The sequence below is a fragment of the Hemibagrus wyckioides genome, linkage group LG19, assembly GCF_019097595.1.
Source record: "Hemibagrus wyckioides isolate EC202008001 linkage group LG19, SWU_Hwy_1.0, whole genome shotgun sequence".
Classification (NCBI taxonomy): domain Eukaryota; kingdom Metazoa; phylum Chordata; class Actinopteri; order Siluriformes; family Bagridae; genus Hemibagrus; species Hemibagrus wyckioides.
Window position 1 is genome coordinate 23,519,433 of NC_080728.1, and position 7,024 is coordinate 23,526,456.

Below are 7,024 nucleotides of genomic sequence, written 5' to 3' on the forward strand. Positions count from 1 at the left end.
ATATGTCTGTATTCACAGAAAGAAAAACACTTTCTATCACACAATAAAAATAAAGTGTCCCTGAATAAGGTTTATGACATGCTGATCAGTGTTTTACAGTTTAGGGTCTGAGCTTTCAATCAAACATCTAAGATTCTAAATAAAAGTTATCAAGTCTTATCACTGAGACAGAAAGCTGAAAAGTTAGCACACCCCTCTGACCTGCACAGGTGACTCCAGCATGAGAGCAGTCAGTGTGGTTCTTCAGGGAATGATGACAGTCCCACAGGTGAATCTCATCCCCTCGACACTTCACTCTGTTCATCCAGATAGTCCCTTCACCAGAACCCAACCAAACATTCCTATCATCACTCGGCGCCGACCCACAGCCCAGCTGTCTGCACACCACCTGAGCGTTCCTGATGTTCCACCGATCATCACAAACGGAGCCCCACGTAGAGTTATGATACACCTCCAACCTCCCAGAGCAGCTTCCCTTTCCTCCACTCAGCCTGAGAGACCAGTGCTCTACATCACACACATCACACAAGAGGAAACACACCAACACTGAATAACAGCTCCAGTCACACAGCTCACTACAACACCATGATCATCTAACCTTATATTATACTCAACATGGTCTAGTTTACCAAAAACAGCTTTTGTGGTGTTCTGAAAAGGACACACATACCAACTTACTACAAACATCCTGCAATTCAGCTTTTTATTTTGATGTGTGATAAATAAATTAATTGGCTGCTGAATAAAATCATTTGAAGCAGTAAGATCAGCTTTTGGGTTCTGGTTACTGCTTTTATCTCTGTTACACTGGTTTTCATGAAATTTAAGGAAGATTAAAGGCTGGTTATGTGAGGAAATTCAGTAAAGTTCTCAGTAAATTATTTCATGAATACATGAGGAAATCTCTTCTCAAATAAAAAACAGTACTAAAAGCTTTTCCTTATATATCCTTACTTGAGCAGTGTTTCTGAGAGGGAAGTGAAGAGCAGATTTCTTGTGTACGTGGAGACTTCCCATCATCTGCAGTAATAAAATCAGTGCATTAATGAAAGGTTTCACATGCAGGTTTTCACAGTGAAACACTGCAGTTTATGGCAATGTACAGAACCAGAAAAGTCTGAATCCACCCACCTGTGCAGGTAATACGAGCCACTTCATCACGATTATCACATCTGTTCTGTCCCCAGGGTGAAGATGGACACTGCCACAGATTAGAGTCGTGTTTCCTACATTTCAGTTCATCCAGCCAATTAGGAGCAGATTTTACTCGTGCTTCAGTGTTTGACAGACTGCCTCGTCTTCCACAGTTCAGCTCTCGACACACCATGTTTACCGTCTCATCATCCATCTGATTGTAACACACATTACCCCAGGTTCCATTGTAGAACACTTCCAGATTCCCCTCACAGCCCTCTGAGAGTCGGATCTCTTTAAACTCTGGAGAGAGAAGGACGACTTACACTTCATCTGAAAATGTTCTGTTTTATTGACACAGTTGTCGATACATGTGTAATAAGGCCTTACTATCATGTTCAATTTTAGGACCTTTGGACTTCAGTTTTTAAATAAAACACATACATATCTAACAGGTTTATTGTCAGTCATCACACTGTACCTGAGCAGACGACTCCTACGTCCTCATGGTGTCCACATTCACCCTCTTCACACAGCTGAAATCTGCAGTTCCACAGGGACGTCTCGGTCCCCTCACACTCCACCTCATTCAGCCATATGGACCCAGTTCCAGGACCAAACCAGGCTGGTATGTGGGTACTGAGGGCCACTCCACACTGCAGCTGTCTGCACACCACCTGGGCATCCTCAATATCCCACGAGTCATCACACACTGTCCCCCACGAGCTGCTGTGGAAAACCTCCAGCCTTCCTGCACAGTCTCCCCCAGAACCAACCAACCTGATGGAGCTGTAGGCAGGGTTGAAAAAACCTGCAGTGTGGCCAAAAATGTAACATAACTTTATCCTCTTAAGACCCGAGCTTTAGTTTTGCATGATTTTTTTTTATAGGTGTTTGGGGTTAGTTACACCTAATAAATATAAAAATATAAGCACTGTCTTTGAACAGGAAATAGTTTTTGAAAAAAATTATGTCCTCATTTGAGGACATTGGGTTTATTTTACTGCATACAATAAAAACACAATAAAGACAATAAAATTTGTACAGTAAACCGTGTATAACAAAGTATGAAACTGTTAATTTCAATGTCTGAACATTGTGCAAAAGCAATATTGCAAACAGTGAAACACAAATAAAAGCCCTGTGATTACTCTACAGGTACATCTCAAAAAAATTAGAATATCATGAAAAAGGTCAATATTTTTTGTCACTCAGTTCAGAAAGTGAAACCCATATATTATATAGATTCATTACACATAGTGTGAAATATTTCAAGCCTTTATTTCTTGAAACTGTGATGATTATGGCTTACAGATAAAGAAAACCCAAAATTCTGTGTCTCAGAAAATTAGAATATTGTGATAAAGTTCAATACTGGAAAGTCATGGTGTCACACCCTAATCAGCTAATTACCTCAAAACACCTGCAAAGGTTTCCTGAGCTTTTAAATGGTCTCTCAGTCTGGGTCAGTAGGCTACACAATCATGGGGGAAAAAATATTAACCTTTTTCATGATATTCTAATTTTTTGAGATGTACCTGTATAGTCCAAACTAGGAATGATATTTTGTCCATAAGAACAGTCTGCCAGATCTACTGCCCAGTGTGAAATTCTGCAAAACAGTTGCGTTTGGTTTGCAAGCATAGCAACACAATACATGTCACATACCCCGCAAAAGATTTGCCAGAGCAACACTGTTCTGCTGAATTGATTCTGATAAATCAGGTGCAAGATAAGCTTTATCACATAGCTGGTTTACACCAGGATCAGCATCATGACAATTAGATAAATCCTCCAACTCAGAGCTCTCTCCTATTATTACATTTAACAATCTTTCAGCTCTTGACAATGAAATATGCCCTAGAAATGTATCATAGAAGAAAAAATAAATAAAACCAAAGGAGAGTCATGTTTACTACATGAAAGAATTCAGTAAACGGTTGGGTTCTTCTCAAATCTTTCCAAGCTATGTGCTCTGACCTGAGCATGTTCACTTTGCAATTATACCATTATAAAGTCCTAATGTCCTCAAACGAGTACTGCCTAATTAAATCTTGTTACTATTGATAAAACTTGCTAAATTTGTAAGCCACGTGAAACTTTAAATGTTAGTAAGCATAAATAAAAAAGTTTTTACCATAGACATTGATGATGTTTTGTACCAGTTCCACTTTTATCTCTGAATCCACTGCATTACGTGTTGACTGAGATTCAAGCTATATTATATTTCAACTACTAAGCTGATTGTGCTTTAGCTACCACTAGGTGGTGCTACAAGGTGTCTACAAACGAGGACAACAGGTCTAAATTAGGCAGAATTAAGTATAAGGTGCAACGAGCCCAAACTGTAATGTCTCCATATGAGGATGCAGGATCTCAGGAAGATGTTTAATTACTCTGTATATTTAAAAGGACATTTTAAAAAATGAAGAGAAAGTGCTATTTACCTGAGCAGGTGATGTAGAGCTGTTCCTCAGAGCTGCAGTTGACAGGTTCAGCTTGTGGCCTGCTGCAGTTCCCCAGATGAGCTTCACTCCCAGAGCAGCTGAAACCCGTTACACACATGTGTTTGTGTTCAGTGGTGGATGGAGAGGAGCGGTAGTTCAGCACAGAGCCACAGCCCAGCTGTCTGCAGAGCACAGACGCCTCAGACAGACTCCACGAGTCCAGGAGAACTCTCCTCCAGTGCTGCCTGAAATAAATCTCCACCTCCCCCTGACACTCTCTCCCTCCAGACAACCGCACTCGCCCCTCATGAAACACCATGGATGATCCTGAAGCAGAAGAACATCATTTAAATATTCTAATGAACTCTGACTTTATTCAGTAACGTGATGTACGTGATGTTAATATCTCACCATTACAGATGACTCCAGCGTCGTGTTTATGAGAGCATGCAGCTCGACTCCATGATGAGACGCCACATCGTGATAGGTGTGTCTCCTTCCCCTGACAATCAAACACATCAGCCCAGATGTGGCCACTCCCCTCCCCAAACCAGTCCACCTCCACCACAGCCACAGCACTCCCACAATCCAGCTGTGCACACAGAACATCTGCAGCTCTCATATCCCAGCCTACAGCACAAACTGTGCCCCACTCACTGAGGTACTGGAGCTCCACTCGACCAGAACAGGAGTCCGGTCCGTTCACCAGCCGCGCCTCTGTGTGACATGAACAAACAGCCGAGAGCTCAGTGAAAGAGGAACATTAACACAGGAACCTTAAAGTTTGATGGACAGCTATGTGGTCTCTATTTAAACAGAAGTTACATCATGATACTTAACCAGAACATATTAATCCCACATCGTTGTCATGGGAACAGTGTGAGTGTTTGAGTGAAGATGATGTTGGACAGAAGTAAATCTCAGATTCGTTTCCTCTACACTGAAGCTCCTCTGTCCACACCTGACCCTCCCCTCGGCCAAAAGCAGCTGATCCCAGAACTTTCACAGGAATCCCACAGTCCAGCTCTCGACACACAACCTCTGCATCCTGCTGGTCAAAGTCAGCATCACACACTGTGGACCAGGAACCTCCATGAAGCACCTCCACTCTCCCAGAGCACTGGTGAGGACCAGCAGTGAGTCTCAAACTCTGACCTGTGTTTTTATTTAATTGTGTAAATATCATACACATGTTCAACTAGTTAGAATATCAGTATTCAATGTACTACCAAAATGATTTAAATGTAAACAAACTCCACATTTTGTTAAAATTATTTATGTATTTTTGTAATTAAAATCATGTTCATAATGTAACTAATTGTAATGGTTTTTCATTTCTAAATACAGCGGTTTACCTGAACAGGTGACTCCAGCATCTCCCGTATGATCACAGTAATGTCCTGCTTGTGAGCTACAATTGTTCAGCGTCAACTCAGATCCTCTACAGTACAAATCATATATCCAGATTGGTCCTGATCCTTGTCCAAAGTCAGCCCAATAACTAATCTCTACAGCCTCCCCACAGCGCAGCTCTCCACACACCACTGCAGCATCTTTCATATCCCAGGCAGAACAACACACTGTTCCCCACTGACCATCATGAAGAACCTCCACTCTCCCAGCACAGCGACTTCCACCATTCACCAACCTCACACTGTCTGAGAGAGAGAGAGAGAGAGAGAGAGAGATGTACAGATGTGTATAGAGACATGGTATCAGCATCACACTCTGGTTCTTTGTTCTCTTTGTAAACAATGACAGTAAATCCACTTGGATGTTATTTATGACTGTGTTCATCACTGAAATTACAGTTCTGTCACATTATTATCATACCTGTCAGTATAACTGTCTTCTGATCAGCTGTAATGGTGTCATCACTATTCTCAGCTTCATGATCTACATTAAAACACAGATATTTAAGTGGTGAAGTCATAATGAACATTAAAGTTACAGAAATAGTGTTCAAGAGTCACAACTATTACAGTGGGCCGTATTCAGAATCAGTGACTTAAGTCCAAAAAGAACATCAACATGTAAACAGGGAAAATTCCTCGTATTCAGAGTCGTGTTCTGCAGCTTCTTAACTCAGTATTATGGGTTCTTCATTTATATTATTATAATAAATCTGCATGTAGTTCATGACTTTAAAGTTGCAAGATTTTTCTCTGGCAGAAATGTGAGAGATTTTTCAACAGCATGTAGACCACTGAAAATGACACTTTTTAAACTAATACACTGATAGATCACATTAATCAGTAGCACAGGGAATTGCACTTGATCCAGCGCATGCTGATATTTTACATTTAATGTTTTTCTATCACGCTCTAACAGTTTATCATGTTCAGTTTATCAGTTTATCATGTTTCATGTAACTGGATATAATGTATTTTAACATGCCTTTAAAGAGTTATTTTAATTTGTTCAATATAAAAAAAAACATATTCAACATTAGTTGAATATTCACATTGTGTTAATTCAGTGTTTTGTCCTGTAAAGAAAACATGCACAGAGTTTGAAGAATAAACTGACCCGTAATAATCCGAGCTCTCTGTTGGTTCAGTTAAATCAAATAAAACCAAAGTGTGAATGTTTAAGGCAGAAGTTGGTACACAGGAGATAAACCTGTGAACACCCTTTATTGATCATCTATTTCTATTTTTTCCTCTAAAACTGATTTTACACCAGCCTGCAGAGACACTCTTCATGAAAATGAACATTAGACCAGATGATGGCGGTCCAGTCTGTTACGCTCAACATTTATTTTCTGTATTTTACAAATTATTCACAGTCTTTGTTTAAGTTATTTATTTTAGAACTTAAATATTGTGTTGATTAGGATATTTTCTAGAACACATATTAAATTTTATGATTAAAACCAGTTTACCAGAGCAGGTGACTCCAGCATCATGAACATGCTCACAGCCATAACTTTTCCCCCAGCCTGCTGACCCACAGTCCTTCAGTGTCGACTCTGATCCATTACAGTCCACACTATCCATCCAGATTGGTCCTGATCCTTCTCCAAAGTGAGCAACATATCGTGCATTTACAGACTCACCACAGTGCAGCTCTCTACACACCACTGCAGCTTCTCTCATATCCCAGCCACGACTACACACTGTTCCCCACTGACCATCATGAAGAACCTCCACTCTCCCAGCACAGCGACTTCCACCATTCACCAACCTCACACTGTCTGAGAGAGAGAGAGAGAGAGAGAGAGAGAGAGAAAGATTTTATTTTTATATTTACTCTTTCTCTCTCAACTTTCTCTCTCTCTCTCTCTTGCACACACACACACAGACACACAGTATTATGTTAGTTAAGTTATTTTTTCCTCACAATAAATCATGTCTAAACTCTAAACATTAATCTGGAGCTGATTGTATAAGTGACGCCTCAGAACAAACCCTGAGGATGATGTGTGTACGCTCATGTACAGC

The 7,024-nt window shown here is 40.4% G+C and overlaps 1 pseudogene; it reads right to left on the bottom strand.

Moving 5' to 3' along the window:
- The window catches only part of LOC131369931 (scavenger receptor cysteine-rich type 1 protein M130-like), a 36,501-nt pseudogene extending 29,822 nt beyond the window's left edge, over positions 1-6,679 (bottom strand).
- Between the last annotated feature and the right edge of the window lie 345 nt (positions 6,680-7,024).